This window comes from Rhinopithecus bieti, unplaced genomic scaffold, assembly GCF_001698545.2.
Source record: "Rhinopithecus bieti isolate Rb0 unplaced genomic scaffold, ASM169854v2 scaffold_54, whole genome shotgun sequence".
In the NCBI taxonomy this organism is placed as follows: Eukaryota; Metazoa; Chordata; class Mammalia; order Primates; family Cercopithecidae; genus Rhinopithecus; species Rhinopithecus bieti.
Genome location: NW_016803233.1, coordinates 213,713 through 239,340, shown reverse-complemented (window position 1 = coordinate 239,340; position 25,628 = coordinate 213,713). Strand labels below are relative to the sequence as shown.

The 25,628-nt window shown below is 42.6% G+C and overlaps 1 long non-coding RNA gene across 1 annotated transcript; it reads right to left on the bottom strand.

Annotated features, from left to right (window-relative positions):
* Nucleotides 1–21,089: 21,089 nt before the first annotated feature.
* Nucleotides 21,090–24,892, bottom strand: LOC108528631 (uncharacterized). Its single transcript, XR_001885237.1, has 2 exons — nt 24,654–24,892; nt 21,090–22,778 (listed from the first exon to the last, which is right to left on the bottom strand). It is a non-coding gene; the product is annotated as an uncharacterized LOC108528631 (long non-coding RNA).
* Between the last annotated feature and the right edge of the window lie 736 nt (nt 24,893–25,628).

Genomic DNA, 25,628 nt, shown 5'->3' with positions numbered 1-25,628 from the left:
AAATGAGGGAAGGCTTGAAAGGTAAGAGACAATGATCTCAACTAGCTGTGGGTAAAATAACTTATTTGGTATACTTTGTGTACCACGACTAAATGAATCCTCAGGCAAGGGCTGTGCAGGAGAGAGGCCCTGAGGGTCACACTTGATGAGCTTCATAGCAGATCTGTTTTGCCTGGCACATAGCAGGAGCCCAGTAAATAGTTGTTGAATGAATGAATAAAACTTGACTCAGATTCTGTGATGGTTAATACTGAGTGTCAACTTGATTGGATTGAAGGATGCAAAGTTCCTGGATGTGTCTATGAGGGTGTCGTGAAAGGAGATGAACATTTGAGTCAGTGGGTTGGGAAAGGCAGACCCACCCTTAATCTAGGTGGGCACAATCTAATCAGCTGCCACTGCAGCCAGAATAAAAGGCAGGCAGAAGAACACGAAAAGATTTGACTGGCTTAGCCTCCTAGCCTACATCTTTCTCCCATGCTGGATGCTTCCTGCCCTCAAACACTGGACTCCAAATTCTTCAGCTTTGGGACCAGACTGCCTTCCTTGCTCCTCAGCTTGCAGACAGCCTATTGTGGGACCTTGTGATCGTGTAATTTAATACTCCTTAATAAACTTCCCTTTATCTCTCTCTCTCTCTCTCTCTCCCCCCATATATATACATATGTATATACACACACACACACATATATATATATAATATCCATATCTATTCTATTAGTTCTGCCCTTCTAGAGAGCCCTGACTAATACAGATTCTTACCAATAGGAGCAGATGCTAACCATAAATGTTTGGCACAGCCATCCTGGTGAGTACCAGGTGACCATTGGCATGATTGTTTCAGTGGAATCTTGTTGCAGAGTTTCTTTGGCCAAAGAAATGGCCTCTTAGGGGAGATTTATTTTTCATATATAATTAAGCAGTCTGAATTCAATTTGGGATCACATCATAGAGCATGACTCTTGAGTTTGTGAACAAGCCACAAAGATCCAAATTTAACCCCTCTAAAATGGCCATCTTGGCCCTGAGTGCAGGATAAAATTTGGGATAGTCAATTTAGCATTGCCTGGATTTAACAGTTTAAAGCCACATCCTTAACAGGGCTCAAAAGCACATGGAAAACAGGCTACTTTGCAGTTAAAAGCCTTTTGTATTCTGCTCCATTACATAATCTATTACTCTGTCTTGTACTTTGAATTGATCTTGTACCCATGTTTGGTTTTGAACAGAATGCATTGGTCACTTAGAAAATATTGGCTCACTGAGTTATATAGATCTCCTAATTGTTGACATTTTTTATTACACAATGTTAAAAAAAAATCACATTCATCACCACAACCACCACCAATCTGATCATGAGTCATTAAACACTGAGAAGCTCTCTGAAATTCTAATATTTCCTTGAAAAATTGAGTTTTATCATGGGAAAAATACTGTGTTTTTTTTCTTTAAATGACTGGCTCACTTCATTTTTAATAAAATGTCTGCCAAATACCCAAGTCCGAATATCATAATTTGTCTGTTGCTGTTCATTCAGATGAAACTGGTGTTCCCTGAAAAATGCAGCTCGCTCAGCTTGCAACTCAGATCATGGCATGAGTGTTACTTTTCCTTGAGACAGAATTGTATACCTCAAGCCAGCAGAAGTGCTTCATACATATTTCCCATATTATCTCATGGATGTGTACTCAAGGGTCAAGATGAAATAAAATTAAGAGATTTTATAGCTTCATCAAAGACAGTCTAAAATGGAACCTCTTTTAAATGTTTAAAATTCATCACCATCATCATTATTAATTTACTATGTTTTTTTGGCAGTGAAGAATACAACAATTATTAGTGCAATTTGAGGTTCCCTGCTTGGATTCCTGCTAAACTTTCAGCAGTTTTACCCATTGCTAATTTTGCACCTCCAGTGCAAATGTGAACACAGCTGGAAAGGCAAATAACATTGTAGACATCCTGTAAAGGTCTTGGGACCCCTGGGGATCCTCACATCATGCTTTGAGAACCACTACTCTAGGGATGTGTGGGTTCTTCCTCTTGTTCATGGACATCAGATAATAACCAAAGCTCAAAGCTGCAGTCAACAATCTCCTGCTCAGGAAAGATAAATACAGGTGACTGGAGCAACACTGGTGTTCAATTCTTGGACCTCCCTGAGTGCTGTCCCCATCTAAAGAGTAAATAATCAGATTTTCAGCTTGTCATATGTCAGTCAGGAGAAAGTGAATAGGTTGAGAAGTTTAATGACATCTGCAGGCTCCTGAATCTAATGGATTGAGTGCTTCAGAGTTCATCTGAAAGCGTCTATCGCCGGACATCCCTGCTGAGAGAGTATAGCCATGACTCTCAGATGGCCCATCATGAGCTGATTTTATGCAGCATAAAAACCAGTGATTTAAATACACCATAAAGAGTATTTTTATGGGGCATGCAATATAGCCAAGAGGAAAGAGTATGACATTAACACCAGAAATTTGTCTCCTGTTTCCAGAAATGTTGAATTGCACTAATTTATTCCTAAATTCCACAATTTACTCCTAAATCCCACAGTAAGATTTCCATCAGTTGTAGACTTAGGCTTTCAAATTCAGCACCTAAGAAGCTGTTGGTTTTCTAAAGTGTCTGTAATCTTGATTTTCTACATCTCTGGCTTTGGGGGCTTATCTGTGGCTTCGGTGGCAACTGCATGGCAGCCTTGAAACATCGGGGATCTCTTAACTCTATCTTGACTTCTTGCTCTTCACAATTGACAGCTTCCTTGGAAAATGTTATCCATTCTCAAGATTTTAACCAACGCCTCTACTTTCCCCCTCTTCCTCTGCCTTTAAGTTGGGCTGATCTTCTCTTAGGGGCTCAAACAAGGCACGCTGAATCCCATTTCTGGGCCTCTGTCCATACTGGGCCTTCTGCTTGAAAACATCTGCCCCATCTTTTCATCTGGTTAATTCCTACTAGCTGGGTTCAAAGGACAGTTGCTCACAAAGTGTCACTTCCCTGATATTCTGGAGCAGATCAGATCCCTTGTTCATGCCTGTAGGCTGTATATGTCGTAGCGTTTACCACAAATGAAATGAACTCATTATTTGTATAATACGTTAACATTCAGTTGGTCCTTACTTGGACTGCTTAATCATTTGTTTCCCATGGAAACTCTATCAGAGCGAGGACCGTGACTGTCTTGTTTACCTCTGCATTACCAGCTCCGAGCCCTGTGCATGGAACAGAGAAGGAAATTTATATTTATTGGAATAAAGAATGAATGAGACTATGTCCAGTTGCTGGTTACCTTGTGTCTAGCCCAGACCTATCTGTCTAGTCCAGACATCTTCACATGGATATCTCACCCGGCTTTGGTTCAAATTAATCATCTTCCATCCACTCCACTGTGATCCAATACTAGTTCCCTTCATTTGTTCTCCTGCAATAGTTTTTCTTTTCTTTTAAATCTAATTTTTAAAAGAATCTAATTATTCTAAAATCTAATTCTTCTAAATCTATTCTTTTTTTTTTCTCTTTTTTTTTTTTTATTATACTTTAAGTTCTAGGGTACATGTGCATAACGTGCAGGTTTGTTACATATGTATATTTGTGCCATGTTGGTGTGCTGCACCCATCAACTCGTCAGCACCCATCAATTCATCATTTATATCATGTATAACTCCCCAATGCAATCCCTCCCTCCTCCCCCCTGTGACCGACTGGATTAAGAAAATGTGGCAAATCTATTCTTTAAAAAATGCAAATCCGATTGTGTTCAAATCCCTTATACTCCAGGCTATAAATCCCTGCCTTCTTTTTCAACCTTGTCTCATACATCTCCCTTCTCACCTGCTAAACACACCAAGCTCATTCCTCTCTTTAGGGTCTTTGTCCTAGTTGTTTCCTCTGTCTGGGAGATCCTTTCCCTAATCTGCACACAACTGGATCTCTATGGGCATTAGACTGTAGTGTCAGTGTCACTGTTTCATACCGGAACCAGTAAGTGAGCCTTTCCTAAGCAGCCTTTTGCTCATTTTTGTAATTTCTGTGTTTGGTATTCTAGCTAGGCCTATTCAAAATGCAGCCTCAGGCCTCATCCTAACTTTACTCAATCAGAAACTGCATTTTAACAAGCTTGCCAGGCAATTTTTGTGCATATTACACCATGAGAACCACTGATCATGATCTCCTTGGGCTGTTGTTGAATTGCAAATACTGGGGTGAATTTGAGAACCGGGAGTCAGAATGTCCAAGGGTATGAGAAGCTATATGTTCAACACACCTTCTGGGTGACAATTGGGAAATACTGCATCTAGGTAATCACTGAATCCAGGTCAGATTTGTTTATAGCTTGTGAATGCCCCATATTATCTTAGGGACTTGTAGATACAAAAGTGAGTAAGATTCAGTCCTTGCCCTTCAAATGCTGAGATCCCAGTGGGAGACAAGCATGGAACCTAATACTTTTAGGATAATGCAGTAAGCACAGTGATCAATGGATGGGTAGCATGGAAGAGCACTGGCGTCAAATCTCAGCTCTGTCGTGGGGCAACCTTGAGCAAGGCACTGACATTTTTGAACCTCAGCTTAATCGTATGCAAAATGGGGTAGTACTACCTGGTATTCAGGCCTGTTTTGAAGATTAATGAGTTAATGAATGTAAATATGTAGTGACTCCATAAACTATGTTGGTGTTACAACTGCTGCCCAGGGTGACCAGGGAGCTGGTAGAGAAGCAGTGCTAGTTCAGATAGAATATTCTGACTCATGCATTCATAATTACCATAGGCAGCTAGAGAGGGAGAAAGTCAATACCAGTCAGAATTAGAGAGCAGCATCTTGGCAGAAATGGGATTTGAAGTTGGAAATAAATGGAACTCTTAAACAACTGGAACCTAGAGGTCTGGGGAGAATAGAGGGTACATCAGTTAAGGAAAATAATCCCTTGCAAATCAGTCTCTGGTCTTCTGCTTTTCAGTAAGTAAAAGGGCTGATCTGTCAATGTGGCTCTAGATGAAGGAGTTTGTAATCCCAATTTTTTTTTTTTGAGATGGAATCTTGCTCTGTCACCCAGGCTGGAGTGCAGTGGCGCAATCTCGGCTCACTGCAAGCTCCGCCTCCTAGGTTCACGCCATTCTTCTGCCTCAGCCTCCCTAGCAGCTGGGACTGCAGGAGCCTGCCACCAAGCCTGGCTAATTTTTTTTTGTATTTTTAGTGGAGACGGGGTTTCACCATGTTAGCCAGGATGGTCTCTGTCTCCTGACCTTGTGATCACCTGCGTCGGCCTCCCAAAGTGCTGGGATTACAGGAGTGAGCCACCACGCCAGGCCTGTAATCCCAATTTTTGTGGGGCTTTGGTTTTTGGGGTGGTCCACAGCCTTGTCAGGGCACCATCTGGCATTGGTAGGAGATGGTACCTTTTAAAGATGGGCCAAGAGTCCAAGAACTATTGATGGCAGACCTTGGGGTTTAGCAAAGGGAAGCTAGTAAAGAATGAGGTGGATCAACCTGGGGTTACTGATGGCGGACCCTGGGGTTTGGCAACTTCCCTGGAGGGCACACACTGGTGCATGTCCTTCCTGAGTGCAGGAGTACAATAAAACTGGGAACATACTAGTCAATGGATTTCCGGAAATTTCCCCACATATTTTTTATTCTTCAGTTAAACTTAAATTTGCTGGAAAGGCCTTCAGGGACAGCTCATTACCAACTAAAAGAGTTTGACCAGTAACTGATCAGAAACAAACACAGAATCCAAAAGATGAAGCATTCATTATTTTCCCTCTGTGAGTCATTATGTAGTCCATGCAGAGTCTGGCTTGGCAGAGGGACCAGGGACCAGCAATTCCCCCTTTTATTGTGGTGGTCTCTGCCTCTTCCCCTTCTATCCTCCATTCTCCTATTTTCTCTTCTTTGTCTTTTCAACTCTGTCTTCTCCCTTCTTCCCCTCCTTGTGTAAGGAGGTTTTTTCATCTTTCAGATTTCTGAGGGTGGAGCATCTGCAAGAGAAACATTCTCTTTATTATATATCTGTATCTATATCTATATCATCTATTCTAATTATCGTATAGTAAAATATAACGGTTTTTACCATTGCTTTTAAATGGCAAAAACCGCAATTACTTTTGCAACAACTATCTATCTATCTAGAGAAAATGATTTGGATCTGTGTCCCCACCACATCCCATGTTGAATTGTAATTTCCGTGTAGGTGGTGGGGCCTGTTGGGAGGTGACTGGATCATGGAGGCAGTTTCTCATGAATGGTTTAGCACCATCCCTTTGATACTGTCCTCATGATCATGAGTTCTCATGAGATGTGGTCACTTAAAAGTGTGTGGCACCGCTCCCTGCTCTCTCTCTTGCTCCTGCTCTTGCTATGTAAGACTCATCTCTGCCATGATTGTAAGGTTCCTGAGGCCTCCCAGAAGCAGATGCTGCCATGATTCCTATACATATCTTTGCATATATATTCAGGAGTAGAATTGCTAGGTCATAGCATTTGCTGGGAGGGTGAATGTTTATTAGACACTGAGAAACATTTTTTCCAAAGTGGTTGTACCAATTTATATTCCCATAGGTATTAGCATTTCCATAGTCTTTCACATTCTCACCAACATGGTCAGTCTTTATAATTTTAGCCATTTCGGGGGCATTTTTGGGGTATGGTTTTAAATTTTTATTTCTCAACCATTGAAATTAATCATCTTTTCATATGCTTTCTGGCTGTTCAAATATCTTCCTTTATCAAGTGTCTGTTGAAGTCCTTTGCACATTTTAAAAATTGGGATATTTGTATTTTATTATTTGCAGCAGTTTTTACATATCCTAGATACAACTCCTTTGCTAGATGTACGTATTATGAGCATTTTCTCCTAATCGGGGCCTTGCCTCTTTACTTTCTTAACAATGTCTTTGAGTAAATAGAAGTTTTAATTGTGATAAAATCTCATTTATCATGTTTTTATTTATCGTTATTTACTTTTACAGCCTAAGATATCTTTGCCTATTTCAAGTTTAAGATTTTTTACAATGTTTTCTCCAAAAGCTTTATAGTTTAGCTTTTACATATAGGTCTGTGATTCATTTTGATGTAATGTTTCTTTATGGTGTGAGACTGAGATCAAGGTTTTTGTTTTGTTTTGTTTTTTTTCGTGTATCTATTCAGTTGTTCTAATACCATTTATTGAAAAGGCTTCCTTTCCCCCTTGATTTTCACTGGTATCTTTGTCAAAAACAAATGATTAGATCTATGTTGGTCTATTCCCGGACTGTCTATTCATTTCTATTGCTTTATTTGTCTACTGAAAATTAACCCTTATCCTAATTACTATAGCTTTATAGTAAGTCTTGAAATATAATAATGCAAGTCTTCCAACTTTGTTCTTCTTAAGATTATCTTGGCTATATTAGGTTCTTGCTATTTCCATATATATTTTAGAATCAGCTTATTAACATTTACAAAAAAAAAGCCTTTTGAAATTTTGATTGAAATTTCGCTGACTCTATAGATCATCTTGTGGAGAATTTATAGCTTAACAAAATTTTTTGAGTATATTCACATGGTATGTTTTTCTTTTTAAAAGTCTTTAATTTCTCTTAGCAATATTTTGTAGTTTTCAGTGAAAAGGTCTTTATATTGTTTGTAAATTTATTCCTATATATTTGTGATTTTTTTTTTTTTTTGAGATGGAGTTTAGCTCTGTCACCCAGGCTGGAGTGCAGTGGCGCAATCTCAGTTCACTGCAACCTCCATCTCCCGGGTTCAAGCAATTCTCCTGCCCCAGCCTCCACAATAGCTGGGATTACAGGCACATGCCACCACGCCTGTATAATTTTTGTATTTTTAGTAAAGATGGGGTTTACCATGTTGGTCAGGCTGGTTTTGAACTCCTGACCTCAAGTGATCTGCCTGCCTTGGCCTCTCTCAGTTCTGGGATTACAGGTGCATGCCACCATGCCCGGCTAATTTTTGTATGTTTAGTAGAGATGGGGTTTCACCATATTGGCCAGGCTGGTCTTGAACCCTTGACCTCAAGTAATCCACCCACCTCAGCCTCCCAAAGTGCTGGGATTACAGGCACGAGCCACTGTGCCTGGACTATTTGTGATTTTTTTTTTTTAGCTTATCAGTGCACTATAGTTTGAAATGTCTGTTCCCTCTGAAACTCGTGTTGAAACTTAATCCCCAAGCTAATGATATTAAGAGGTGGGGCCTTTAAGAGGTGATTGGATCATGAGGGCTCTGCCTTCATGAATAGTTTAATCCATTCATGGATTAATGGGTTAGTGCATTAATCGGTTATTATAGGAGCAGGTTAGTTATCCTGAGAGCGGCTCTGTTATAAAGGCCAGTTTGCCAGTTTGATTTTCTCATGAAACCCCTTGCCGTGTGATGCTTGCAGAGAGTTCCCACCAGCAAGAAGGCCCTCACCAGATGTGGCCCCTAAGCCTTGAACTTCCTACTGTCAGAAACTGTAAGAAATACATTAAAAAAATATCACCCAATCGCAGGCATTCTGTTATAGTAACAGAAAACTGCCTAAGACACAGTGCTTTCTTATTGTTACACAGTGACCATTGCATTGAATGTTGTCTTTCGTTGCCTTCTACATCCTAAACATGGGCAGAACCTAGGTACAATATGCAGGTTTTAATACCTCCATTAAAATTCATTTTAGGAGCATTTTATAATTTACTTAAAGAATTCTTTACTGTTGGAGATTTATTTAAAGATTTATTTAAAGATATTCTACTCATTTATAAGTAAAGCTGAGATGAGCATTGAAAGAAAATATATTGGCCGGGTGTGGTAGCTCACATCTGTAATCCCAGCACTTTGGGAGGCTGAGGTGGGTGGATCATGAGGTCAGGAGTTCGAGACCAGACTGACCAACATGGTGAAATCTCGTCTCTACTAAAAATACAAAAATTAGCCGGGCTAGGTGGCACGAGCCTGTAATCCCAGCTACTCAGGAGGCTGAGGCAGGAGAATTGCTTGAACCTAGGAGGCGGAGGTTGCAGTGAGCCAAGATTGCTCCACTGTACTGCAGCCTGGGCCATAGATTGAGACTCTCTCAAAAGCAAAATAAAACAAAACAAAACCACCACCAACAAAAAAACAAAATTGAGCTGGAGATTGCTCTTAGCACTTTGTTTGTGTTAGTTTATTTATTCCTCAGAAAGAACATTTTGTTTGTCTCTGATTCTTTCTTTAGAATACAACTCTGGATGTGGAATTGCTAGAGAAAAGGATGTATATTTGCAAAGCCCTTGAAGAGCAATGGGAACTTTTTGCCAGGTTGCTTCAGTGAAGTCAGGTGACAGTGCTATACAGTCTGCACCATGCTGCTCATAAGGTTAAGAACCTGGCCTATAGGAAGCACTATAATAAATCTTTATCCATTGGGTGAAAGGATGAGGGAATGTTTAGATGAACCATGGAGGGGAAGGGTGAGCTCACTTGATGTGAACTTTCCTGGATCTGAGCCAGCTGTGTTTGTCTACCTGTGTTCATACTCTTCAATTAAAGGACACAAGCATCAAGAGAATCCACATTGGTTAACTGCTCACACCTTGAAGTTAACTAACCTTCCGTGCTGGACTCATGAACTTCTATCATTAGATAAATGGGTTTGGCCTTCATTATACAATTCATGCTAATGTCTCCTCTAATCAGACTTCATACTCATACCTATTCTGGCTTCAAAACCCTGGGTCATACTTGATCTTTCCTCAAGAAGCCAGGCACACATTGCCTGTAATCATTGCCAACATGCAGCACAAGGCACGTTAGCCCTCTGTCTTAGTCTGTTTTGTATTGTTGTAAAGGAATACCTAAGACTAGGTAATTGATAAAGAAAAGAGGTTTATTAGGCTCATGGTCTGCAGGTTGTACAAGGAGCATGGTGCCAGCCTCTGTTCAGCATTTGGTGAGGGCCACAGGCTGCTTCCCAACGTGGCAAGGCGAAGGGAGCTGTTGTATACAAAGATCACATGGTGAGAGAGGAAGCAAGAGAAAAGTGGCGGAGTTGGGGTGGGGTGGAGGTGTCAGGGTCTTTTTAACAAACAGCTCTAGTGAGAACTAATAGAGTAAGAACTCCTTCACCTCCAAGGGAAGCAGTAATCTATTCACAAGGGATCTACTTTTATAACCAAAACACCTCCCAATAGGCCCCCTTCAATACTAGGGATCAAATTTCAACGTGAGGTATGGAGGGGACAAGTATTCAAACCAGATACATTCTAAAAATCTCCTGACTATGACTTCATAGTGTTAGTATCATCCTAATAAGGCCATGGCTATTGATATTGTCCCAGAATCTATGGCCAGAGTAGACAGGCAGATTCCAGAGGTGGGGGGACAAGGTATTGGGACTCAGTTCTCCATAAGTCTTTCAAGTTTCTGCACATCTCATGGGCAGAGGCACTGAGAGCTTTTGTTTCCAACTATCTTTCCAAGGATGTGTGTATAATAGCACTTTAACAGAGAGAGTGTTTTCTTCTGGGGCAGAGGGCATATTTATTTGTTGGCCGGCAATGTCTCTCTCTGGGGCAAAATTTGGGATGTTTGCTTATAATCCCTTTAAAAGATAAGGGTTCCCTAAACTGGGGATTCCTTTCCTGTAATGCAACCCACTGTATGTGCAGGAGTTACCTGGCTCTCTACACATTGCCATGTTGGATTTGGGAGTCAGGGAACCACCAATGATGATATTATGGCTACTGCTATTGCTGAGTAATAAGTCATCCACCTCTGACCTAGGAGTCTTGTATCTTCTGCCGGTACCCAGGAATTGTGGTAGAATAACTTATTAGATTTCAGGTAGGGTAAGATGCAGATGCTTTACAGTTCTTAATGCAACATAAGAGTCCAGAAGTGAGTTCTGGGCTGAATCCAGAATTGATGGTGAAGATCAAAACTCTGAAGCAACATTCAGGACTGAGAAATTTCTTGCCATTTTCATGATCAACTCGGGCAGTGGGATAAGCCTCAACCTCAAACAGGGAGCCATTGCTGAGTCCTCCTATGGGGATTGAGGGAGACAAAAGAAGGATAAAATGGAGGCAGGACCTGTCAGACAGGAGGCAAGACTCAACTCAGTCAAGCCTTGTTGCTGGTCAATAATCTTCATTAAAAACAAAGTGGCAATTGAGAGTTATGGACAGATTCTGGCATCACCCTTTCATTCATCCAAATCTTCATTGTATCCTCATTGTGTGAGGGTCAGTAAGGTCTGCTGTGCTTCCTCCTCCAGGGTTGTAGTGAGGCTCAGATGACATGGTGCATGAGAAAGCTCCAACGCAAGAGGTAAAAAAGCAAGGATGTTTTTCTCAAACATAGCCTGGTGCTTTGTTAACTGAAATAAATAGATCTAGGGCTAGAGTGAATATACCAGTAGTCACCATTTGTGGAACACTTATTGTCCTAAGCACTTTACATTCATTGTATCATTTAATCCTCACAAGAAATCCATGAAGAAAGTCATATTATCATCCCCATGTTAGAAATGAGAGAAATGAGCATGTGGGAAGAGAAGACATAGCACACAGTAACTGGGAAATGAGGCAGATCATGGAATGACTGTGACGTGCTCTTCTCTACTCCTACTTCCTTGCATTTGGGTACTGCCTTCCCTGCTCCCTGTTCCAGATTCCTTCCAAGATTCAGCAATAGAAGTGAGATCAGCCATGTGACCAGCCACTTTTGAAGAGGCCCTCACTGGTTCTATGCTGGATGGTTCCCCACCTTAGAAGCCCTGATCAGAAACTCTAAGCTTTCTCATCTGCTTGCCTGTTTCTCCCTCATTCTGTGAGCATCAGGAAGTGAGGACAGCATCTCCAAACATAAATGTTCAATGAAGGCAGTCAGGAATTCCAGGGTAATGCTGGGAGGTAAGAAAAGAACAGTCAAGCTGGGACAGAATCTTGCTTCACAAGCAGGTAAGAAAAAACTTTGCCATGGAAAGGAGATTGTGTGACCACTCCTGGTATCCCCCAGGGTTCAAAGGCCAGATTTATGTGAATATACGTAAACAACAAACATCTGCTCCCAATTGCTTCCATCTGAGAATGGAGTAACAGAAAGTTGGGAGTAGGAGGGGAGGAAAGGACGCTGTTCCCCTTCCCGTAACTTCCTGAAATAGAAGGAAAGAACCTGGCCTGTTACTGGGGGATGTGAGTCTAGCTGCAATCAGAGCCCACCCGAAGCATGGCATTCAGTGGTGCGCAATGTGGATGACAGGCATAACTCAAAGCAAGATCGGATGGGAGTGGGCAGGAGGAAGGGCCTTCTAGCTCTGTCCTGTGTAGAACTGTCAACAGATCAGAGGGAGAGGAGAAAGGACAAATAGAATCTTAAAAAGACTTATCTTGAGGAAGGGCAGGAAGACCATGTTTGTAGGTTTTTAAGGGGGAGAAGAGACAGAAAGGGAAATTTAGGCCAACATCCAGAATTCCTGGAGTGCTCCAGGAATCATCTTCAGGAGTAAGTTCCCATCCCTGATGCTCATCAAAGAATGTGGGGTGACTTGCCCCCAGCTGCAGAGGCAACTTGGTATAGGAGTAGGATGCAGATAGATGTGAGTTCAAATCTAGTTTCCAGCACTTTCAGACTGTGTGATCTTGGCTTAATATCTTAAATTCTAAGTGCTTTTCTTCCTTTAAAGCAGTAAACTGTCTGGTTCCTGGATGGTCTCCATCATGACATCTATAATCAAGCCACACATTGTAAAAAGGATCTTTTCATCAGATGAGTGAGAGAGGAAGGTAGGGACCAAATAATCTTTAATGTCTTGCCCAACATTCTAAGGAAATGAACTGAACATCAAAGTGACTCTGTGCAGTTTGCACTGCCATTCCATGCCTCAAAAAACACATCATTTTTTCTATGTATTTCTTCCCTTATAATTCCAAAAGGGAAAAAGACAGATATACCGAAGGGAGAAGAAAATGTAAATAAACTATTATGACTCTAATGTGAAGGTTTTAAGGGTGACAGGCTCTGTGAAAATGCTGATCCAAACAGGCCAGGCATCCCATTGGCAATGACTTTCCTTCTTAATGTCAGTCCCTAGGGCCAGTTGTCTGCTGTGTTAGTGACACAAAAGGCTCCATTTGGCTCCATTTCAGACAAGTTGAATGAACATCATTAGAGAAATGGATGAGGGGTGATGGATGACTAGGATGAAGTCACAGAAAGAGAATGGATCACATTTGCTTTTGACTCAAGACTGGGAGGAAGAGTTGAAATGCTGGCTGACATCATCAAGACTCTAAAAGGTCTAGGCTGGTTGTAACAATGAATTGAAATGAATTTGGTCAAATTTAATAGAGGAAAAAGAACTAAGATCCTGCATCTGGATTATAAAATGAACTAAGCTTTGTAAACATAATGACAAGGAGTGAGTCAAAAATGGAAAAGATTGATTGATTTGGCTCCAATAAACTATAAAACATGGATGTCAAAAACACTATAAACAAGATGAAAAGGCAAACTATAAACTGAGAAAAATAATGGCAACACATATGATAGCAAGAGTGGGTTGATATGTTTAAGAGGTCTTTCAAATCAATAAGGAAAAGAAAAATGCTCCACTAGAAAAAATGAGGAATGAATGTGAACAAACAGTTCTGAAGATGAGAAATCAAAATGGTCAAACAGCACGTGAAAAAGGTTTATCCACAGTATTATAAACATGCAAATAAAAACAAAAGTGGAATACATTTTTTCCCCTATCTGATTAACAATGACTTAAAAGAGTAACGACAATCAAGGTTAGCAGAATGCAGGAGAAGCAGACAGGCTCAGCCACTGTAGGACAGCATCAACTTGCGTAACCTTAATGGGGGCCAGTTCTGTAATGCATATCAGTAGCCTTAAAGATATCCAAACACCTTGACCTAGAATTTCACTTTCAGGAATTTGTCCTAAGGAGAAACTAGAGAAGGATACAAAGATATAATACAGTAAGGAATTCGTGGCAGGATTATTTAGAACAGCAAAATGTTGGTAACAACCTAATGCTCAATAATGGGGAATTCACTAATTAAGATAATTAGAACAATGAAATACCATGGTATATTAGTCCATTTTCAATCATGGCAGAAGGCAGGTAGGAGCAAGTCACGGCTTACATGGATGGCAGGAGGCAGAGAGAGCTCATGCAGGGGAACTCCTCTTTATAGAAACATCAGATCTCATGAGACTTATCTGCTATCCCAAGAATAACATGAAAAAGACCCGCCCCTATGATACAATTACCTCCCACTGGATCCCTCCCATGACATGTGGGAATTGTGGGAGATACAATGCAAGATGAGATTTGGGTGGGGACACAGCCAAACCACATCACATGCAAACCTTTGAAATCACTGATGTGAGAAAATATTCATAGTATGTTGCTGTGGTACACATGGAGATGTACTGCTCAGATCCCCCTTCAAGGAAGGACTTGCTACCATGCATGTTAGTTCCATCAGGGTTTGTCTCAACTGCAGAGAGAGACAGCCATGGACGCATCCTTCTTGACTTGCACACATCCAGTGATTTTTTGAGGTAGGGACATAAAAGCCTAGCCATTTCTGCCCAATGCAGAACATTCTGGTACACCATTTATGCTCCAGAGCTTTCCACCAGCTTGGCCTGGCTTATGTCAAGTACTCCATAGGGAAACAATTCTCCACGATTTTTTAAAATATCCTATAGTTCCTGGGATTTCTGAGCAAAGAACACTAGCAAACTTGGTTAAAAGATGACTGAATTACTAACATGTCTTGCAACTTAGAGATTGTATATGGCTCCAAAGAGATTTAGAGGCTTATCTTTCTTGGAGATACTTGCTCACATTCTAGGGAAATAAGTCTAGATATGCCTTCCTTTCTCCTGCAGAAACATATATTTATATTCCAGACTCAAAATCTCTCTTCAGAAGGGAGGATGGGCAGAAGTAGTAGCCACCATATATAAGCTCTGAATTCCATGAGGTTTTGGGTTGCAATCTATGTTGCACCCCTGCTGAATGCATAGGGTAACACCTGGCCCTTATTGCATCATCCTGTGGGGACTGGGGTGTGAAGAACTGGTGTGAATATGCTTTGTGAGTGAAAAAGGTCTCTTCTCTGAACCAGAGATTTCATATTTCCTGTCTTAATCAACCTTTCTCTCTCTCCCTCCCTCTCCTCATTCTCTATATAGTAGATAGATTAATGCATACGTATGCATATATATGGGTGCGTGCATGTGTATGTGTGTATGTATGTTTTTATGCATGTGTATGATATATAAGTAACTTAACACCTGCATTAAAGTTTGACTTCTCCCTCTGCCTTACCTGTCTTCCTCCCCCTCTATTCCTTACGTGTTGATCTCAGATAAATGTCTTGCACACCTCCAAATTGGTCTCAATGTTTACCTCTGGAGGATTCAGCCTGCAGTAGTTGCTGAGTTAAAAATAAGAGCAGTCTATAGAGCCATACATAAACATGATACAATTTTTGTACTTTATGTGAGGTGCATTGAAAAAAAGAGATGACAAAACTAAAATATTAATGATGGTTTTCTTTTGTTGGTGTGAATATTAATTGTTTTGTGCTTTTCTCTATTTTCCAAATGTCCTGCATTGAACATGTATTACTTTTAATTACAGGGTGTGCCAAAATACTATTGCCATCAGCTGTATTCAGCAGGAAATGGAGGTGGGGATGGGGATGTTAAAGCTGATATTTACAGACTGCTGGCTATGTGGCTGGCACTGTTTTAAGCAATTCACATTTAATTTCTGCTTATATGCAATCTTATGGGGGAGGTATTGTCATCTCTTTCTCATAAATGAAGGAAACTGACACCCAGAGAGATAAATAACTTTCCCGAAGTAGAGGAGTCAGCGTCTGAATCCAGTCTTCCTGGCCTCAGAGCCTGTGCTTCTACACTCTCAATGTTCCCATCTTAGCCTCATCCTCAGGCACACAAATTAGGCCCTGGCATACCTCCCCTTCTAAGACTCAGAAGGGTCCTCTGCCCAAACTCTAAGCCCCTCATTTCACTTACAGGGCCCATGATCTGGCTGTGCCTCCATCTACAGATCCTCTCGTGCCACTTCTCCCTTTCTCTTGGCTCCTGATTGGCATGCCTCCATTCTTGGAGCCCTCGCCCTAGGATGCTCTTCCCAGCTCAGGGTGTAGTTGACTGCTTCCACCCTTCATGTTCAAGTGTAACTGTCCCTTCTTCTGCGATGCCTTCTCTGGCCACTGTCAGTGTTTCCCTTCTCTCCTCCTTGCCTACCATAGTTATTCCCTAATTTCCAGTTTTGTTCAATGTTGCTCATGGCATGTGGTAAAGACTCCCATACTGTTCCCTCGTCTAGAGATGTGTAATAGCACATGTGGGCTCTGGAGCCAGACTGTGTTCAAATCTCAGCTCTTCTTTTACTAGCAATGCATCTTTGGGTGAATTAGTTATTTCTCTGTGCCTCAGTCTCTACATTTGTAAGTGGTTTATTTAGAACACTGTCTGGTGTATAATGAGAACCCCACCTGTCTCTAAAGCCCATGCCAGCAGGGACTGTACCTCACACCATGCATCCAGCTCTTAACACAGTACCTGGTACACACAGGGGCTCGATAAATACTTTCTGAATGAAGAACAACTGCAGACGCTTAAATCTCATAAATGGTTACTGAGATCTGATACTTCTTACTGTGCGGCCATGACTGTGTTGAAGGAACAGCTTCTCTTGTTCTAAGTTTTGTATCTTGCCAAAGGAGAGAGCAGATGCAACAAACCTGTGCAAGTCTTTGCCTGTGAACTGCCGAGGGTCTAAGCAAGCTGTTTACAGAGCGTGAGTCTCACTCAAGGTCTGGTTCACAGTCCAAGTGCATTTTTTTTTTTTCTTTTACCCATTAGACTTCAACCTTTGAAATGAGATGGATTTGGAAGACTCTTGCATAGGGTTTAGGGCCTCAACATTCAAGTAGGACCACACACTCTCCATCCTCTTGCCAAAGTCAATACCTAATGCTAAAACAGCTTTAGAAACTTTGGTTTTATTTCCCGTCTTCATTTTTCATGGGTGACACAATCTTTCAGTTAGAGATACCTCTTGCCCTGTAGCGGTTCCTGTATTCCTCTCTCTTTTTAAGCATGATCTGTTTGAGTTTAGTAACTGCTCCTTATCCATAGTGCCTAACACAAAGTGGGCATTCAGTCAGCTAACTCTAAACGCCTGGTGATGGAATGACTGACTGACTGAATGAATGAATGAATTATTAATTGATTAAAGTTCACTAAAGGCAGGGCCATGTCATCCTTGTATCCTCGGCAGTCCTGGCACAGACCATGCGTGTAGTGGTAGGTGCTCAGTGAATCATTACTGAGTGCCTTGTAGATTCCAGGAAGAATATTAAAGTTGTGGAAATAGTGGTGAACCCCACAAGCATTTACTCTGCCCTGGCAGGAAGATGTGAATGAATGAATGAATGAATGAATGAATGAATTGCTCCACTGTTTTGAGTATCTTAGTTTGCAAAGCAGCAAACACCGCACTTGAACCTGAGTTCTCTCTGAAGCACTGCTTCTCCCACAGAAAAGTTGGGGCACCAGCAGGGAATGAGGGGTGTACACTCAGCTGGATGGTTCAGTGGAAGAAACTGCAAGACACAGATGAGATTAAAAAGAAGCTGGGCAGGTGTAGTGTCTGCAGAGAAGGCAAAACCAAAACAGAAGAATCAAGAAGAATTAGAAAAATTGTTCACTGAGGACCTGGGGAGGGTCGGGACACAGGAAGGATGTCAAGCATCTCAAGAGTGGGAGTTGTTGGGGATGAATCCAAGACAAAGTCTGCTCGACCACAGCAGGTGGCTTTGGACATGCTCCCCTGCTGTGGCTGTGACCAGGAGTCAGTTTGCAGTGAGACTGCATCCCTTTTAAAGCAGCCATGTCCTGATTCTTCCATCTGACATATCCTTCTCCAAAGTCAGAGTTGTTTCACCAGGAGTTCCAGGATTCAGGATATTCACACTATGAGCAGAGAAAAGGCCTTTCCTTGGTTCCTGGCTCACAGGTGAGATGCATGGAACCTGTTGGGTCTTTTCCAGGCTCCCCCAAAACTTGGCTTTTACCCCTACCCTGGCTGGCATTGACAATCCAATGCATCAGGGTGGCCTTATCAGTGGCTAAGATACTCAAATAAGTTCATGCTAACTGGGAAAGAGCCACTGCCCTCACCATCAATGCCTCTCCCATGAATGCCCCCCACCCCCGCCACTTGGTCCCTTTGCTGGTATTGGTAGGGATGATGCCATGTGCAGCAGGAGGCCTTCAGGACTTTCTCCAGCAGCCTTACGTTCTATCTGGTTGATGTCCATTTGATACTGATTGTTCAATATTTTCAATATTCCCTTGCCTCCTGGTAATTGTTAATCCCCTGCCTTAATGGTAATTGTTTATTTCTGTATCTCCCTCATCCCCAGTCCTTTCTCCAGACTGTAACCAGAGTAATCTTTCTAATGTGAAAATCTTACTGCTCCTTTGCTTAAAATACTTTGAAGGTTTTGCACTGGCCTCATTAAAGCCTCCAGGTTTCGTAATATATGTTTCAAGTCTCTCCGTGCCCCAGCCCTCCTCCAGCCTTACTTAAGCCTGCTATTCCCTCTCATACTCAATTACAGCTGCATTGACCTTCTCCATTTCTTCAAGGACTACACAGTCTCTCCTCTCCAGACCACTCCTGGGACCTCCTGCTCCCTCCCTGACCAACACTGCTCCAACTAAGTCTTAACTTCTCCATTCCTGGTGCTTCAACATTACTCAAGTGCTGCTTCCTTGGTGAGTCCCCGTGCTGTAGGATTCTCCCATGGGAGCACTTAACATATTTCATTTTATACACGTATGTCTGCCCTCAAAACAATATGCTGTGTGGGATGCAGGCACAGGTTATACCTGTTAGGTATTCCTTTGCATTTCCACCATCTTCCATGCTGCCAAAGATATAGAATGGGTGACAAAATAGATGATATGGTTTGGCTATTTCCCCATCCAAATCTCATCTTGAATTGTAGCTCCAATAATCCCTGTGTGTTGTGGGAGGCACCTGGTGGGAGGTAATTGAATCATGGGTATGGATTTTTCCTCTGTGCTATTCTGGTGATAGTGAGTAAGTCTCAGGAGATCTGATGATTTTATAAAGGGCAGTTGCCCTGCGCATGTTCTCTTGCCTGCTGCCATGTAAGACATGCCTTTGCTCCCTCTTCACCTTCTGCCATGATTGTGAAATCTCCCCAGCCACGTGGAACTGTGATTCCATTAAACCTCTTTTTCTTTACAAATTACCCAGTCTCGGGTATGTCCCTATAGCAACATGAGAATGGACTAATACAATGAATATTTGCCAAGTAAATGTTTCTCCCATTAGGATGTGAGCTTCTTGGGATCCTGGATTTCCTAGAAATGCCCAGCCCTTCTCCCATTGCATGGGAGTCTAATGAAGTGCTCAGTGAATATTTTTTGCAGCTTTGAACAGAAATAGATTTGGATGCATGAGAACCAGTTTTCCATGTCTGCCCCTTAACTCTGTAATTTTGGGCAAGTCCCCTTCTGTCCTGGAGTTCAACATTCTCATTTGTACACTATGGTGGCAATAACTCTGCAGAGTAAATACAAATGAGAGTCAGCTCCCCTGTGACTCTCCTCTGTGCCAGAGACTGTCCTGTGTGCTGCAGGAATTTTATCTGATTAAAAACAATTCATTTGAGTAGATGTACTTTCCCCCTTCTATAGAGATTCTGAGAAGAACAACTTGCCCAAAATCACATAGAAAAGGTCTGAGCCAGGATTTCAAACCATCTTACCTGTGTCCATAGTTTATGCTCTTTTCACTATCCTCCTGTCCTGCCTCTATGGAAGGATAAGATGATCTGAGATTATCTGTCTGTCTGTCTATCTGTCTGTCTGTCTGTCTATCTATTTACCTACCTACCTACCTACCTACCTACCTACCAGCTATCTACCTATTCTATTTTATCTATCTACCTACTTACCTATCTATGCCAGCACGCTGCCTGGCACATGGCAGATATGCAATAATTGATCACTAGAAATGGTTTAAGTCTCATCTTGCTTGGAAGTAGGTTATGAACAAGGCGGTCTTGTTGAATCCCTTATAGTCCTGGGATCCCAATATGTGGAAGCAAGAGGAGGTGAAGGTCATGGCAAGCTTGTTTCCTCTCAGCCCATTATCCTGCTCTTGTAATGTCATTTGCAAATTCCTGTAAGCACAAAGTAACCACTTTCCAGTAGGGCAAATGCACTAAGGAGAAGGGTTATGTGCCTTTCCTCGTGGCTAAACTTAACAATCATGGAGTTTCTCTTAGTCTCACAGAGGAGGAGAAGCACATTCACTGCTCACTTGCTCACTCATTTCCGTAGTTATGGAATAGTTAATAATCACCACCATTTACAAAGAGCCGACTCTGTGTTAAGGGCTGTGCTGAAGATATCTTCACAACAGTCCTTCCATAGGCTGTATCTACAGCGACAGAGATAGCTAGAGAGAGCTTCCTGGCTGATAATTAGGAAATTAAACACAGAGAACCTTAATAACTGACTTGCTTAAAGTCACCTAGCTTGTTAGTAGTGAAGCTTAGATTTGGACCTGGTTCTGCTGCTTCAAAGCCATTTCACTTCACTATGAATACAGCGTTAGATAGCACAGTCACTCGTTGTCCAAAAGATGTTGGGGAGTGGCGACATCAAAGACAGTCCTTTTCATGCTGCCCAGAAAGAAATGCCTTTCCCTTAAAGAAAAGGAAACTCACTAGACTCTCTGACCAAGTTTAGGTTGTAAAATTGGGGTGTTGACAAAAAGCCCATGGATCAATTAGAAGACGTCTCACAGTCTTGCACTCTCTCTCTCGCTCTCTCTTTTTATTTTTTGTGAGACAGAGTCTTGCTCGGTCTCCTAGACTGGCGTGCAGTGGTGTGATCTTGGCTCACTGCAACCTCTGCCTCCAGGGTTCAAGTGATTCTCCTGCCCCTGCCTCAGCCTCCTGAGTAGCTGGAATTACAGGCATGCACCATCATGCCTGGCTAATTTTTTTTTTTTTTTTTTAGTAGAGGTGGGGTTTTGTCATATTGGCCAGACTGGTCTCGAAGTCCTGGCCTCAAGTAATCCACCCACCTTGGCCTCCCAAAGTACTGGGAATACATGTGTGAGCCACTGCATCCGGCCTCTCAGAGTCTCTTTTAACCCTTGTATTTTCCTTGTCATTTCCTTATAAGAGTATGGTGGTGGACAGAGTTTTGATCTAGAGTCAAAACTTGGGGTTTCATTCTCAGCCATGCTGTCACAGGCTGTGTGGCTCTGGCAGGGTAGGACACGTCATCGCTCTGAGCCTTGGTCTCTTCCTTGTCATAGGGATTAAATGAGGTAATTGATGAGAAGAACTTGGGCCTCACTGAATGGTCAATAATTGGTAGAAATCAGGTCACAAAATCTATGTGTGGGATTTTGGCATCAGCTGTCACAGACAGAGTTGTTATTTGGGCTTTTTCCTACATCCAATTTCTTCCTTAAAAGAAAACCACAAGCAAAAAACAAGAAGCGCAGAGGCAAAATAAGCTTCAACTCTCCCTACAGAAATGTTTCTGAGGGTTATTAGCTCAGCCATTTTCCATTAGCAAAAATAAATCGCTCAGAAACATCTGGGTCACATTCGTCAGGAATTTGCTCTGTGCCGGCATTTCATTTTCAAACCCAGAGGACATTTTGGACCTATTGCCATGCCCTTGAGAAAACAGAAGGGTTCCAGAGCCCACCAGGGCTCCCACTTCCCTATCTCTCTTTTTCATTTCTGAAAAACTCAGAGGCAATGGCAGCCAAACAACGTTTGGGTGGGCTGGTAAAGAGAGTCCCTTTCTGGCTGCAGACAACTCCCTTTCTGCCAGCTCTCAGGCCTGTGCACCTGGCCCCGAGCCCTGAGGGTAAGGATTTGGGGTGGTGGTGGGAGCTAGAGACTCATGGTGCCATGTGGACAGGCAGTGAGGCGTCTCCAGGTCAGAAGGCATGGGGTTGCTATGGCAGGACCCCTCTGCCATGGGAAATTTCCTGCTGTTTAGAACTAGCCCTTCTGCCCGCAGCTCTTGGTTCCCAAGTAGTTCTCACAGTTCAGCACAAAATTTGCCAGCTGAGGGAGAGATTCAGCCAACCTGAGCAGGTCCCTGAGGGGCTGATGTACTCTGGAGATGGTTGTCTGTGCCTGATGTCTCCAGTCAGTGCCATGGGAGACAGGTGAGCTGAGAAGGATGTAATTGTTCACTGGCCTTCAGCCACGCAGTCAACTAATAACAACTACATGTTCATGGTATTTGCCCTAAGAGGGTGAAACCTGGGCAGTGAAGCAGGGGGTGAAGAGAGGATGCAGAGGGGACGTGATTCAAGGGGAGCAGTGCTGGGGGCAGAGGCAGAAGTCGGGAGCTTAGGGATCAATTAGGCAAAAAGATTCCATATTGATTTTTCTATGAAATGACTATTTTACCATTTATACTGCAAAACAACATTAGGCCTGTCAAAGGCCATCATTCTAAATGTGTACAGTCAGAACACCAACTAACAGCTGAGCGGAATTAATTACCTCTCCCCAAGACAGCTTCAACCATTTGTTAACTGTTTTATGCCTCGAGCCCTTCACTTCTCAGCATCATCCTCCTGTTTCTTCTGCCAATTTCACACCTGCTGCCAGGTAAACCTTCATAAAGCACGCTTCCTGCCCTGCCGCTCCTGTGCAATGTTTCCTTATAGCCTGGGGAATCAAATCTGGGGGAAAACAAATTCTGTGGCTCATAGTTCCCAGCTTCCCGCCCACAACTGCCTGGTGGACGACAGAGGAATTGTTAGAATTCTACTTTAATAGTTGAGTAAATGGAGGCACAGTGAGGTTGAGTGCTTAGCACCTCAGGCCCCTCTGCCCCACCCAGCCAGCTGCCTCTCATGATACCCAGATCTCCGCTCACCTAATGTCCTCCCCAAGTTCTTCAGGTAGGGGCTGACTTTACCAACTTTGAAGGCTGACAATGCCACCTGCACCAGCTCTTCTCCCACTTTCCAGTCCCTTCCTTTCCCTAAGGCCACTCTGAAGAACCATCCCCAGCCTTACCTAACCTGCAGTCCTCTGCTATTACTTACTACCACCACCCTATCTCCTCTAGTTCCCACTGGCTCCCCAGCCTCCGACTCACTGGGCTTCCCATGGTCTAAGTTTGTGACATGTTAATTTAGCCACCTTATTTATATTGAGGAAACACAGTACCAGCACTTATCCATTGTCCAAACCTGAAATTTAGCTAAAATCTGCATCCCAGGCAAAAGAGAGCATGGCTCAGTTGAAGGATGGGGTGGATGGTGTACAGGGGAGATGGGACCTTGCGTTGCCCTTCAAGTAACAAGGGGATGGGTTCCCAACCCTTGATATTCATTCTTGCTTGAAGGAGTTGACAGGCTACCATGGAAAAAGCACTGAACTTGAGAGCCGAGCAGCTTGGTTCTGCCAACTTTCTATGACTTTGGGCAAGCTACTCTCCCCTCTTTGCCTCAGATTCACCGCAGCTTAAAAAAGGATTGACCAAGATGTCCTCTAAAGTTCTGAGTGTGACTCTCTAGAAGACCCAGACGCATTGGATTAACACCATCTGTAAGTGAAGTTCCCACCTGAGAGATGGTCTTGGTTGGTTCCGTAGCCTACCTATTATAGAATCGTCTCCAGGGTTGGTAGCTGCCCTTAGTTTCCCAGGAAAGATCTCAGCTACCTGCCTTCCATCCTGGCATGAGATCTGGGATTAATTTTCTTCCAGAGACAGAGATAAAAATAAATCATGCCCTGCTCCCCAATCAGTCTGCACATCTTGTTCCTCATAAGCAGCAAGACCAAGTGAATACAGGGCTGTTGAGGCTCCCAGGTCCTGATATGGAGGCAGGGGCCCAGGCAGGCATATGGCTAGCAGGGCGGCTGCACTCAGAGTGTTATTTTCAAAACTGAAGTGGAATCTGCTTCAGGCCCGAGCATGGTAGGTGGTCTCCATTCTTGGATCATAAATCACTGAAGGTAACTATTTTTCCTGGCCTCACTTGTGACCCAGTATAATGTTATTATGATTGGAAGGATGGTGGAAAAGGGATTTTTTTTTCTGCTGTTCTAATCTCCAGGGTATATAAATCTTTGTACTTTCACAGTCCCAGGGACCATGTGTGATGCTGTAGAGAGCATACAGGAATGACTCCCTCAGGTGCTGGTGAGGTTCTCTGCCACTAACTCACTTGTATTTTCTAAGCCACAATTTTTCTCATCTGTAACAGGAGTTGTAGCTAGTGGTTCTCATTCTAGGCCTCAATGATTTTCTGAAAAAAGGTGTTCATGAAACCAACTCAAAGGATCAAGTCTACTAATATCTTTGACTGACATTGGAGTCCTCTCATAATTTGGTCTCCAGTGGTCCTTCCACCTTCATTTCCAACCATCTCTCTGCTCTGCTCTCTCATTTCACCTAGTTCTCTTCAATGTGGCTCACTGTTTCACACTTTTAAGCTCTGGCACGCACGGATTCGTCTACTTAAAATTTCTATTTTAAAATCTCCTGTACCTGATGAAATCTTTTCATTTAAAGCCCATTTCCCATCTTACCTTCTCTGTGGAGACTTCCTAATCTCCTTCTGGCCTGATCGATTAATGATTTTGTTCTCTGGGTGCTCCCAGAGCTGTAGGTAATTACCTCCACCGTAGTGTTCATGTACAGAGCCTGACACCAATCAGACCCTGGGCGGAGTTCCCTCCACAGTCTCCAGTGTCAAAAAGTTCCTATGTTCATAATCTGTGGCCCCAGAATGTGACTGTATTTGGAGATAGGGCCTGTAAGGGGAAATTAACATAAATGAGATCATTACAGTGGTCCTTAGTCCAGTCTGACTGGGGGCCTTAAGAGAAGAGCAAGTTTGGACAAAGATTGGTGTCCTTATGAGAAGAGGGAGTTTAGATACAAACATTGTAGAGGCAAGATGATGTGAAGAGGCAGAGAAGATGCCATCTACAAACCAAGGAGAGAGGCCTGGAACAGATTCTTCCCGTATAGTCCCCAGAAGGAACCAACACTGCTGACACCTAGTCTTGAACTTCTGGCCTCCAGTACTGTGAGAAAATAATGTCTGTTGTGTAAGCCACTCAGTCTGTGGTACTTTGTTAAGGCAGCCCTCCCTTGCCAGCCAAGACGGACCCTTCCCACACATGGTCCCCATGAGTCTCCACCTCGAGGCGGGGAGCTCCTGGAGGCCCTTGAGGCAGGGTCTGTGTTTTATTCTTATTATTTTTTAATGTTTCGAAATCCAGAATTCACTGTTTCTCAAAGCACGTCTCAGACCTCTTGTACCAGAATCAGTGTTTTCTAAACTGTAGTTTTGGTCACAAAATTAGCATAGTGAGTCACAACTAGCATTAAAAAAACATGAATCAGATTAAAAAACAAGAGCCCAGAATAGGCACATCTGCGTGGCTTGGAGGTCGTAAGGGAAATTATTGGGTAGTTTTATAAAACTTCTGTTTTAGTTGTGTACATGGGGTCACAATATAATCTTTTAAAAAATATTGTGGAGAAAGTTGAAAAAC